The sequence below is a fragment of the Drosophila sulfurigaster genome, chromosome X, assembly GCF_023558435.1.
Source record: "Drosophila sulfurigaster albostrigata strain 15112-1811.04 chromosome X, ASM2355843v2, whole genome shotgun sequence".
NCBI classification, from domain to species: Eukaryota; Metazoa; Arthropoda; class Insecta; order Diptera; family Drosophilidae; genus Drosophila; species Drosophila sulfurigaster.
Window position 1 is genome coordinate 6,826,362 of NC_084885.1, and position 12,809 is coordinate 6,839,170.

Genomic DNA, 12,809 nt, shown 5'->3' on the forward strand with positions numbered 1-12,809 from the left:
AGTTTACCCCAAATTCATTAAGTCTACGCACAATATTTAATTTAGCATAAATTGCTAAATGTATTAAGTTGTAATACTCGCATATTTACTCAACAAACAAAACACATGCACGCATACACATACACATTCACACACGCATCTGATTTACATTCATACAAGTATGCACACAACATGCTTACACAGACTATGTTAACGCAATGGCTGGTAAACACCTGTTACTTTACAGGTCAAACATGTCTCATGTTCGACAACCAACAACGACATGCGCGCCTGCGTGATTCAAAGATTAAAGTGCCCAAATACAGTGGTACGCAATACAACACAATTAGCCAATAACATTCGTTTTACTGATAATCTCTATGAACTAATATGAGAATTTCGTACAAATTTAAACTGTATATTAGTTGATTATATTATATTTATAGCTAAGCTAAATTTATGAATTGCCAATGTTGAGCAACATTTGGACAACAAGTTTGCGTGCAGCACAAATCCACTGTTCAAAGTGGCGCGCCAGCAACATGTTGCGACAACAGAGCGCTGTTAGCGCTGAACTGTTGAGTTAACAGCGCGTCGTCAACGTAGCGAGTGTCTGTTAGTTGCTGATGTTAGTCTTTTGCCGGCATTCAAACCGAACGCGCGTGTTAACGTCCGTCGTTGCCGTTACTCAGCATTATTTTCCGTAAATGTTTCGCAGTTTGCGTAAAAATTAACTTGCGTTACTTTTGCGCGCGTGTTTACTTTTTTCCGTTGCTTTCGATTCCCTTGGTGTGTGTGCGAATGTAAAGCATTTTTTTGCTGTGAGCCTAACATTTAAAAATTGTTTGACTTGCCACAGCCACCAGGATACAAAAAAAAGTAACATACGTTTTTTTTTTACGTGTTTTTGCTCACACTTCTTTTTTTTTCGTTGGCAATCAAAACATAGTGCATAAATAATAATTCAAGTGCAAATTGTTGCTACACGTGAAGTGCTACGCACACGCATGCAAATAGTGTGTGTAAAAGAAAACCCAAAGCCAAAGGCAGCAACAGCCAATTTTTGATATAAAAAAATATATACCAAGTTGAAAGAAATTTAAAACCGGATTCAATACGGCAACAACAACACAAATTACAGCAGCAACAACAAATTGAACGTTGCCGCTACGCACACAGCAGCAGAGCAGCGACGCCAACGTAAGCGTACAACGTAAAACGTTAACGTTAACAACAACTATCCTCAGCCAGCATCCCGCGAGCAGCTGGCTTAGCCATTGTTGTTTTTTTAGTTGTAGCTGCGCTGTTCTGTTCTGTTGTTAGACACGACAGGCAGCAGAGCAAGCGCAACAGGAGCATATATATATATATAGAGAGAGAGAGAGAGAGAGCGAGAAGGAAAGAGAGCTCGATCTGTGGCTGTGCAAGAATTAGACGAAATTGAGTGAAGAGAGAGCGGCAGAAGTTCAAGTTGTGCGCAGAGCAGTAAAAGAAGAAAACGCAAAAAAAAGGTAAGTGCAATTGTATGTGTGTTATTTTTGTGTATGTGTGTGGGCAGCAGCTCTTGAAACTGATCGAGGATAGAAAAGGCAAAAGGAAATGCGTGTAAATAGTGTTTGGTAATTGTATTGAATGAGAACACTTGCAAATAAGATCTGAACAGAGCATAACAGCGGGAGACTGAGAAAGAGCGAGAAACATATGCGTGTGTGTGGGTTTTGTAAATCGCAACATATGCTTATTGAATATTTGTTCTCTCTTGGGAACAGTTTTATGCGCTACTTGGGCCACTTGATGAATGCCCTTTAAAGGGAGGGAACAGTGAGCACATGTCAGTAGATTAAGATCAAATCGATCAACTTCATAAATAGTACTATGAAAATAGGGAAAGTGACGTTTTTTTCTGCATGTGGCATGAAAAGCGAAAATGCTGTTGTTGTGCCAACAAAGAGACAAAAAGAAAAACACGTTGAAAGCAGTGCAAAAAACACACAGAAAAAAGCGTGTGGCCCAATGCTCTATTGGCCCGGCCCGGCCCGGCCCAGCTGAGACCTGACTTGTGTTGGCCCAGTCATAATTGTAAATCAATGGGAATATCGGTCAACATGTTTATGGTCAACAGCATTATTGGCAGGTGTCTGGTCAAATGGCGCCATAAAAACCGCTGACATAATGAGCTAAAAACCCTAAACAAGCAAGAAGAAGACACAGCACATTGCGCATAGAAAACTGAACAGATTTCTCGTTGGCATTGCACTCATTGCACATTTTGTCGTTGTTGTTGTTGTTGTTGTTGTTGTCTGTCTCTCTTTCTGTGTACCAATACCCTGTAGTTGTCAAATCATTCAAAGCGAGCATTATCATTCATCGTTGAAGTGAAAATATTTGGGTGTTAGCCTTGGCTGTGTATTTTAAGCTGATAACATCGAAGGCAGACTCCCAGATTAGTCGGAAAACATAAAAAAACATTAACAAATAAAAATATGTTAAGCTGTTATCGCTGCCGAACTGACCTTAGTCAAATTATGTTGTCTATTAAAAATATAGCTAATTGATTACGAAATTATTTAATAGCTATATTTTATAAATTCGTTTCGAGAGATTATCATAAATAATGCTGTGAAAATGAAAATCTAAGGGTATTTAACAATCGCTAATTCTATGTCGATTTTCATGGGTTCGGTCCATTTACGAGTTTGTTGCTATTATAATTATTATTATTATTATTATTGTTGCTGATGGAATGTAACACTTAACGGCTTTGCGTTAATTTCATACGAAAAATATTGGATCACCGAAAAGCTAAACATTGTATTCATATGGCTGGGAAGAGAGAGAGAAAGAGTTGACAACGAGAAATTCGCCGGCGTCTCTTAGAGGCGCTAATTAAATTAGCACCCCATGGCAAAGGGATAGAGAAAGGGAAAGGGCAAAAGGCGAAAGGAATGGAGCAGCAGCAGTAGTCAACAGTAAATTGGATTAATGCAGATATAAAGAGCGAGAGAGAGAGAGACGCGTAGAAAGTCAAAGCAGAAAGAGCAAAGAGAGTGACAGCAATGGAAGAGGAAGAAGGAGATGAGTAGTCAACACACAAAAAGAAAAATAGAAAAAAAAACACTGTAATAGCTTTTTGGTAGCACTTTTTATGATACGAATGTTGAGCATTGTTAACAAATAAATGTCCATAAATACTGATACACATTTAATTCACGACTAAATGCTTCACTTGACGAAGGAGAGCGGAAGGTAGAGAGGGACAGGGAGAGGGAGAGGGTCAAGCGCCGGCGTCAGAATGAAGATTCCATAATCGAAATACAAATAATTGTACCACCAAAGTTGTGTTTTCTCTTCTTTGGTCTCTTTGCACTCTTCACCGCTGTTTGTTATTGTTCTTTTGTTTCTTGTGTGTCCCTTTTTACGGGTCACGTTATCAATATTGTGATTAGAACTTTTTACTTTCGCTCTTTGTAATGGAAATGTTTTAATTTACCAAATCGAACAACAGAGGACGCGATGAAAATACTGGGAAGATGAAGAAGAACGTGGGAAGCATTTTTTTTTTTTTTTTTTTTTGTATTTTGCTTTAAATTTCAGGTGTCGTTATTTTAAGGAAAACTAAAGAAAATTGAAATGAAATCTTACGCTTGAAATTCATTGATCATTCGAAAGTCGAAAATGTTTGCTAATCTATCGAAAATCAATCGATCGCTTTGTCTGTTATTCGCTTCAGTGATTCGCAATTAGCAAATTTTGCTTGCGTATTTGATTATCGAGTGTTTATCGATTCGCATGCTAATCAAATTGATTGGACATATGTATGTTTTAATTTCATTTTTTGGTTTACGACCCAAGAGGTTATCGACAATCAATATACTACGTGCTACGTACGATAATATTGATAATGTTGTCGCTGTTATTCGGCATTATTCATGAAAAACCCGTTTTGTCCAATCATTCGTTTAATTGTTCGCGGTTTCTGGAGAATTAACGTTTAGTTACTTTGATTGCATGATATATTTTGATTTGCGCGATCAATTGTTTCGGTTTTTCAACATTTGATTTTTGGGCAAAAAAGAAAGTATAAATCTTGCATTGCAAAATGCAAAACCAAACCCCAAAACTCAAATATAGCAATAGCAAACCGCAAGCAACATCATTAACAACATCGTCTCCACTCCCTCGCGTCATGTTAACTAATTAAAAAGCTGGCAAAAAAAAAATAAAAATATAAATAAAATAATACACACAAACATGTTTAATCAGAAAATCGACGAAAAAAATAACAACTTGATGTCTTTTTGAGCATCTCCTCTCTGATTAATGTCTTTATGGTTGGCCAAGTTATTGGATTTGTTTATCTTCGTAGTTCGTAGTTCGTAGTTGGTTTGATCCGATAGTTTGGCAACAGCTGTCGATATAATGAGTAGTCATTGGACTTATCTCCCTTGATATCCCCAATCCCCACACACACGCCCCATTGAAAAGTGTCTGTGTGTGATTTTTATTCAATTTGTGGCATTTTGGCTAACGATACCGAGTTGATGATCGAATCTCATATTCATATTCAATTGTATTTTCTTTGCTTTGTTTCTAACTTTTCTTTCTTTTTTTTTTCGGGGCTACAATTTCGCAAAGTTTTCGGTGTGTAATTGAAGTGTTTTTTTTTTACTTTTTTTTTGTTTAAGAGACCCGGAAACAATAACGAGATACTCATTGCACTCACTTCTTTTTTTGGTTGTGTGTGTGTTTGCTAATGCTTATTAATGAGTCTCTCGACTTACTTTCGGAAATTGAACTACATTTTGAGCTTCACTTTCGATATATGTTTGAAATCGCTATTTGATCCATTTCTCATTATCGCACTTGAAAGTCAATCGTCAGCGTTTTTATGCTTTACTCGCTGATAACATGAATTTATTGATACGCTGTGAGTGTGTTTGTGTTTTCCGTCCTTAGATAAGATGACCATTGTGTGAAGTGGAAATGTATGTTGTATATTTAACAACTTTGTTCCCGTTCCATGCTCAGATCAACGCGGCTCAGCTCAGGTCTTTTTTTTTTTTTGTTTTTTGTGCCTAATCGTGTGAGCTTCACGCTCAGTTCTAATTCCCAGACCCCGAAAAAATAGAAAAACCAAACTGAACGGTGAAGAAAAAAAAAACTTGGCAACCGCAAAACCGAATTAAAAGCAAAAATGAATAAAAAAAAAAGACTACGAAGAGCAACAGAAACAAAAACAACAACAAAAAAGACATTTTTCGTTAGCTGATTTATTGTAAAATGTGCCTATTATCATTTTGGCTTGTTTCATTTTCATTTTCATTTTCTTAGTGCATTTTCAATTGTCTGACGTTGCATGGTTTTTGGCTCGAATAATTTTATATTTAGCTGCTGGCTTCTTGGCGATTTTTTGGTCTTTTTTTTTTTGCTTGCGCTTCTCTCGCGAAGCGCACGAAACGCATTCGATAAAACACAAGAAAAACCGAAAAAAAAGAAAAAGAAATAAAGACTAAATGAAAAACCGTTGAAATGAATGCATGGGGTTTCGTGTGGCACGATGTGAGAAGTGGCAACAAAGTAGAATGCAGAAGAGCTGCAAGGCGCGTTTTACTCTTATATATATATATATATAGAATTTGCGATTTTATATCCATTCTCATTCTGCAGTTGCGACAAACAAAAAACAAAGCAACTAGTATGCTATAGATACCCTGAAGTAATCTGAGGAAACCAGCTACTGAAGCTACTGAAATTATCTATCAAATATTGATAATTGAAAAATTAAATCCGTTTTGTGATATTTTTAAAGTATTCGTTTTTTTTTTTAAAGGCATACTTGATAAGTAATCTTATAATATTATTAGTATTTAAAATGTAATTCTAATTTTATCTTTTCACAATTGAGCTTTTAAATATATTTATTCATCCCATTCACTTATCAAAACTTGAATAGAAATTGATAATTATAAAATGAAATAATATTTCGCTGATAAATATTCTAATAATATTTTCTTGGTATTTAAAATATGACTCATAAGTAGTTTTATTATATTTTAGTATTGAAAATGGAATTCGAATTTAATTGAACTTATTGAAATTGTCCTATTAAATATTAAGTAACACAAAAAGTTAATTAAGTTTTAGTGTTTGTTTTATTTGGTATTTAAAAAGTAAGTCAAATTTTATCTTTTCAAAATTTAACATATTAATATAGTTAATCTAAACTTTACTTATCACAACTTTAGTCAAATAAACATAACATTTACTTATATTTAAAATTAGAAAATTAAATCATTTGTTGGCTTATATGATATTTCAGTATTATGATACTAGTATTTTAGTATTTAAATTGTCTGATAAGTAGTTTTATAATATTTTAGTATACAAAATGTAATTCAAAACACATCTTTTCCCAATGGAACTTCTAAACATATTTACTCTTATCTTAAACTTTATTTATCAAAACTTTAGCTATGTAAACTTTACTTTACTTTACTTATTTATATATGTATATTTAGAAAATTAAATCATTTTAGTATTAGAATACTAGTATTTTAGTATTTAAATTGTCTGATAAGTAGTTTTGCGATATGTTATTATACAAAATGTTATCTTTTTACAATTCAACTTAAAATACCTTAATTGTACGTCCATCAATGAACTTCCTGCTTCAATAAACTAAACGCTATATATAGATAGCATATCTGCAGCGATTTATCGATGTTTAAGATGCAGATTGAGTAGCAAACGAAAATAAACATTTACCAGCAAATTGAGGATGTGAGCACATTAACAGCCATCGATAACTTATAGAGCTAAAATGTGCAACAGAGTTCTTGGCGAAACAAGTTTCGCGAGCATCCTGCGAGTTGCCTCCTGGTGGCACTTTGCAAAAGTCCCCACATTCATCTGTCGTCAACTCTGCTGTTGTTCTGTCTGCCACATGCTTCCACCTCCTCCTCCACCTTCTTGTGCAACCCTTCGCTGAGTGAGGACACCAAGGAACAACTCTGGCGAGTTGCAAGTGCAACTCGTTTTTTTATTTGTGTAATTAAAATAATAATAATGCGGCGGCAACGTCTGCACGTGTGCGTCTCGAGTGGGCGTGGTAACCAAGAGGGGGCGGTGGAGTGGGGAAAACACTCTGTGGTTGGAGGTGTGAACAATTTGGTGGAACATGTGTGTGCCAGCAATTGCGGTTGCTTTTGCTGTTGTTGTTGTTGTTGCTGTCGATGGGATTGTTTTTTTGCTTTTGTTTGTTCTTGCATTTGACTTTTTCTTGTGTTGTTCTTTAGCATTCGTTGTTGTTGTTGTTGTTGTTGGCATTTCGAGTGCATTTAGAATGCAGCTTTAAAAGTATGCGAGTTCGTCTATTTATTTATTTCGTTGTTGTTTGATTTTTTTTTGTTTTTTTGTTGTTTTTGTTTTGGGGCTCGTCGACAGCTAAATTTATCGAAGTTCTGTCGAAAAAGCGTCAAGACATTTGCATTGAGATCACGACAACAAACAACAGAATTTGTTGGCGTCTTAAATCGTTTAATGTGTTTTTTATTTAATTGGAAATTGCTTAAGTAGAAAAGAGTTTAGTTCGATTGTAACTGAATTGTAAAAAATGTATTTAACAACATATTTTTAAAGCAATATTTTACTAATTTATTACATTCGATAAGTGTAAACTTTAAATCAGTTAAATCATGTCATAAATTCCATCATTAGAAATGCATCAGGATTGAATATCTTATTTTAAATTATTTTATGGCAAATAAATTATTAGAATCTTAATATCAATTTATAATGATTTATTTATGCAATGATTTACCTGATTTAATGTAATTAAATTCAAATTAACTTAAATATTTACATTTATCTAATCTAATCTGTAAAACCAAGTAATAGACTAGTAAAAATATTACTTTAAAACAAGTTCTGAGTTATATATCCAAGTTATTTAAATATAATCCATTCTCGTTGCCACTTTTACGCATCATTTCAATTGGAACTATCAATTTCACATTGTCTTCTGAACAATGCTTCAATGCTATTTGAGTTGCATGAACTTTCGGCACTTTCTTTGCCCCGTTGCCCCGTTAGAGCCGAGCAACCAGAGCAACAGCAACAGCAACAGCAACAGCAACAAGTGATTGACAGACTGCAATTTTTGCTGTTAACTGGGCTCAATTCTGGGCGCATGACAAGTTTGGTTGGTTGCTTGGTTGGTGGAGGCGCCTAGGAAAAGTGAATATGATGGATGAGAGGATGGGCTGGCAAAACCGGCAAAAGAAACCAAAGCTGCTGTTGCTCCAATCGCCAGCCAGTTGAAGAAGCAGTCAAGAAACCAAACCGACGAAAAAAAAAACGTAAATAAATATGCAAAGACAACCGGTTTCTAGTTGTTAGTTGTTGTTGTTGTTGTTGTGGTTGCTCGTGTTGTTCATGTTATCGTTGTTGTTGTTGTTGCTGCTGCTGTTGGTGTTGCTGTTGTGTATGCCTTAAACAAATTCCTGCAGCAGCAGCAGCTAAGCAGAGAATAAAGAAAAATCCCAATTTGAGGGTAGGCAAAACGTTGACGTTGAGGCGGGTGGCAGCGGCAGTCAACCAGCAAACATACAACGTGCAACAACAATAACAACAACAGTAAGGAGTGGAGATAGCAGACGACGCATGTTTTGGCCCAAAGACAAACACAACAACAACAACAACAGCAACAGCGACATGTGATGTTGAACGAGTTATGTGCAGCCAGAGGCTTCATCTTCATCATCATCATCATCATCATCGTCAGCAGCAACAGCAACATCATCATTATCATCGTCAGTCTGTGTCTGTGTGTGTGTGTGATGTTAATGAGAAGCACTCTTGAATTAATTCAGCGTTGCTGCTGCTATTGTACAGCTGCTGGCCATGTTGCATGTAGCACATGCAACGAAAGCCACAAAGAGAGTGAGCGATAACTTCATAGACACAGACACAGAGACAAAGCACGATAGAAAGCGCTGCAACTTGAAATAATAATGTTGATTCAAGAGCTGTCTTGCTTGCTTGCTGTTGTTGCCAACGATGCAACTTTTCCACCACAATTGAAGCGAAAAGCTGAAAAATCTTGCGCTTAAATGTTTCAGGGTCAGCAAAGAAAACATTTAAAACCAACAAAAAAATAAACATTCTTTTCTCTCGCGAGCGAAAGAACGAAAGAGAGAAAGATGGAGAGAGAGAGAGAGCTGCAGCCACATGTTGTCTGCAGCAAGAACAACTTTGGTGCAACAGACTCGTTTGGCAGTGCCACTTGCCATTCCTTTACTGCGGTTCCTATTGCCTGCGCATGAGTGGCCGACTGACTGCCTACGGGGCCGACCCAGGCGAGCTCGTTCCTCACACACTCAGCCACACAGATGCAGATACAGATACAAAAGTATATATATGTATGTATCTTGAACATGTGGAACAGGTACCCATCGAGTATTGCTGTTGTGCTGTTGTGGTTGCGCTTGGCGGGAGGATTTCAACTCAGTCTCTCGTTGCTGTTGCTGTTGCTGCTGCTGTTGTCGGTGGTTTCGTTTCTTTTCCTGTTTCGTTCCTGATGCTGTTACTCATTCTCTTTCTCTCTCTACCGCTCTTCGTCGCTGCCCCGTGTGGTGCATAGGTTTTTGTGGTTGCATGTCAGCTCTAGAGCACTGAAAGAAACAAAGTTCTGCAACAGCATTTATTTACTGAATTGTTTCGAGATGCTGCTGCCTGCTTCTGATGCTGCTCTCCAGCTACGTTGCTCCTCTGGCCATGTCAGCTAAATGGATTAACTGCAAATGAAACTGGCTTTAGAAATGACCTAATCCCCAATTGAATAGATGTTTCAACTATTTTCTACGTAAAAAGTAAAGCAACATTGCGTTGCCTCAACTACTTAAACTGATTAATATATTGCAATGCGAAAGTAAAGCACTAATTGTAGCTTAAGTGCATTAAAGTATTGCAAGTAAATTGAAACAGAAGAGTGTTCTGAATAATTGATATATTTCATTTTCATTTACTTGCAGCGACTATTGTAACTGTAAATATATTTTTAAAGTAAGATTGCAATATTATTAAATATAAATTTTTAATTATTAAAATAAATACATTTAAAAGAAAGTTTACATTTTAATAATATTGCAAACTTTCCTTAAAATTTATTTTTTTCAACACACCAGCACTCTGGTTAAATTATTTGCATTAATTGTGCTCTAATTTTTTGGATTTCTAATTGTCTTTCCTCTGTTTTTTTTTTCTTTTGGAAGTTAGAGACTTGTTTTCTTTTTTCACTATGTTGAACGGATTCTTTTCTTAAATTCATTTTAAAGATGACTTCTTTTTGACTAAATCTAATTATGTTTAACACAAAATATGCAATCTTATAATTTTTCATGAAAATAGAATAACCTTATTTGAATATTGAAAATTATTGATTTCCAATAGGTTTTATAATTTCTTGTCTGAAATTCTTTTCGAAGTTTAGCATAATTTTTTTTTTTATTATTAAATTGAAGTCTTTTGTTTTTGAAAAATTCGTACTTTGTGTTATATTTATTAAGCTTAGAACTTGGACTAATACTATTTATAATGTTGTGTTGATTTTATTTATTATTGAGATTGAAGATTATTTCTTTTTTGCAATTTCGTACTTTGCCAACGGGTTTTTTCCTTTTTAGCATTTGCTTGATGTACCTTAGGTACTCAGGGACTCAGCTTGGTATTAAGGCCTGGCTGGAATTGCATTTTGGTACAGCAAACGGAAATATTGTGTTGATCATTTTGCCATGTTGTCTGTCAATCCCCCGCTCCCCGCCTGAAAATGCTTTTGTGCCTTCTGGCTAAACGTTAAAGCTGAGCCAATATTTCCATCAAGCCAAGCACTCATCTCAATGCTGGTGACGCCCCCCAACCAACCAAAAAAAAAAAAGCAGCAAGAAGAAAAATAGAAAAACGTGAAAAGAACAACACAAAAATAGAACCTGGAGCGACAAACACAAAAAAAAGAACGTTTTGAAGGCAAATTGCCAAAAAGCTTTTTGCCAAGCGCTTTCGTGTGTTGCTGTTGTTGTTGCTGTGGTGCAGTCGCTTCAAGTGCAGCAGCAGCAGCAGCAGCAGCAGCAGCAGCAGCTTCATGCCTGTCAATGCGACACACGTCTCTGCCTCTCCCAATGGAGCCACCCACCCGTTTATGCAAATGCACGTGAAAATATTCAAAATATTTCAATTCTTTTTCGGCTGTTTTTTTTTTTTTTGGTTTTGTTGCGCCTCTCTCACATCGTTGTTGCTTTCAATTTCATGGCGTACTCTGTGAGACGCGAACAGGGAGCTGCCACCGATGTTGCTGCTGCCTAACTGCATGCTGCATGCTGCTCCCCAATTGTGCAGCTGCCCCTCCCCCTTCCCTCTCACGCCCCCGCCAATTCATCGTTTGCCGACATTTTTCGATTATTGCGCATACTTTCGCCTCCGTCGCGTTTGCGCTGCTGCTTGTTTTTTGTGTTTTTGTGTTTTGTTTTGGGGGCTCAAAATTTGTCAACGCCTGAAAAATGCAGCGACAGAGACAGCAATAGAGAAAGAGAGGGGAGTCAGTGCTGTGGCTCCCTCAACTGTGTGTGCAGAGCGAAACAAAAAAGCGAAGAAAGAAGCAGATTATATTGACAACGTCAACGTCGACAAACGACGAACGACGAACGACTGAGAGAAGGGATAAGCCAGTCACTGAGAGACAGAGAGAGCGAGAGAGAGAGGGAGACGGGGAGCTGCGGTAATGCAGGTTACTTCACTGGAACACCGAGGCTCGGTCTGAAGCGGCCTTTTGTGCAATGAAGCAAAACGGTTGACGCTTTTTGTCCGCTTCTTTGCGGCTTGCTTCGCTTGGTGCTTCTTTGAAACTGCGATGCCATGCGAATACACTTCTCTCTCTCTCTCTCTCTCTCTCTCTCCCTCTCTCTCTCCCTCACTCGTCACGTGGGCGGCTGCCACTGCACCCATGCAGCGCTTTAACTTGCAACACTCCCTTTGGTTACGAGCTTCGCCGCGTCTTTATGAAGTCGCACAGCCAACAGTTGACTTATTTACTCCTCTCGTCTCGTCTCGTCTGTGTTACTCTCTTGGTCTTGGCTTTGTTCGCACATCTTTTGTGTATGTGAAGTGAAAACTGCAGAGCCATCGATTAATGGTTACAAAATGCAATGAGTTTCATGTTTCCGTTCGCAGAAAATCAAATGAAAACGTTGTTCAAAGGAAACATTGAATGATCACAAATTTAAAGCTGCCATAAACTATTATTTAAAACTAAAATATCGCAGAGTTTAGTTAATAGACTCTTGAGAGTAAGAAGTAGGCAGATAGTCTATCGACGATCACTAAATAACACCTTGCTTATCGCTTAATCAGTGTGATTATTGCTTGCTGATGATCATTTAGTGCGATCGCATTTCATTCCGAGACACTAAGAGCTTCTTTAGCTAATTTATGGACAGTTGTTGCGGCTGCTTCCAACTAGGCTTTAAGATTAAGATAAGTAAGAACAAATCGATCAAACTGATCAATGAATAATTTATGGCCATCATCAGTGGCGATCACTTTGGCAGAGAACACTTAAATATATATATTTTAAGCCTCATTTAAGAGTGCTATCGATCACTTAAAGGCGATCGCACTTTGAATAGTATTGCCCCACAACCGATTCGAGAGCATTCGAAATTGAATAATCGATCGATTCGTATGCGTATTCGTATTCATTTTCGTATTCATTTGCAATCTTTGCACTTGGATCAAGATTCATATCGCATATCGCATAAGCGTTTGACCTCCAATTTACA

The 12,809-nt window shown here is 36.9% G+C and overlaps 1 protein-coding gene across 1 annotated transcript in view; it reads left to right on the forward strand.

Annotated features, from left to right (window-relative positions):
- The first annotated feature begins 626 nt into the window (after nucleotides 1-626).
- The window catches only part of LOC133847595 (uncharacterized), a 92,501-nt gene continuing 80,318 nt past the window's right edge, over nucleotides 627-12,809 (forward strand). Inside the window, exon 1 of the mRNA XM_062282753.1 lies at nucleotides 627-1,490. The gene's annotated coding sequence lies outside the window, so the exon portion shown is untranslated. The remainder of the gene's footprint in view (nucleotides 1,491-12,809) is intronic.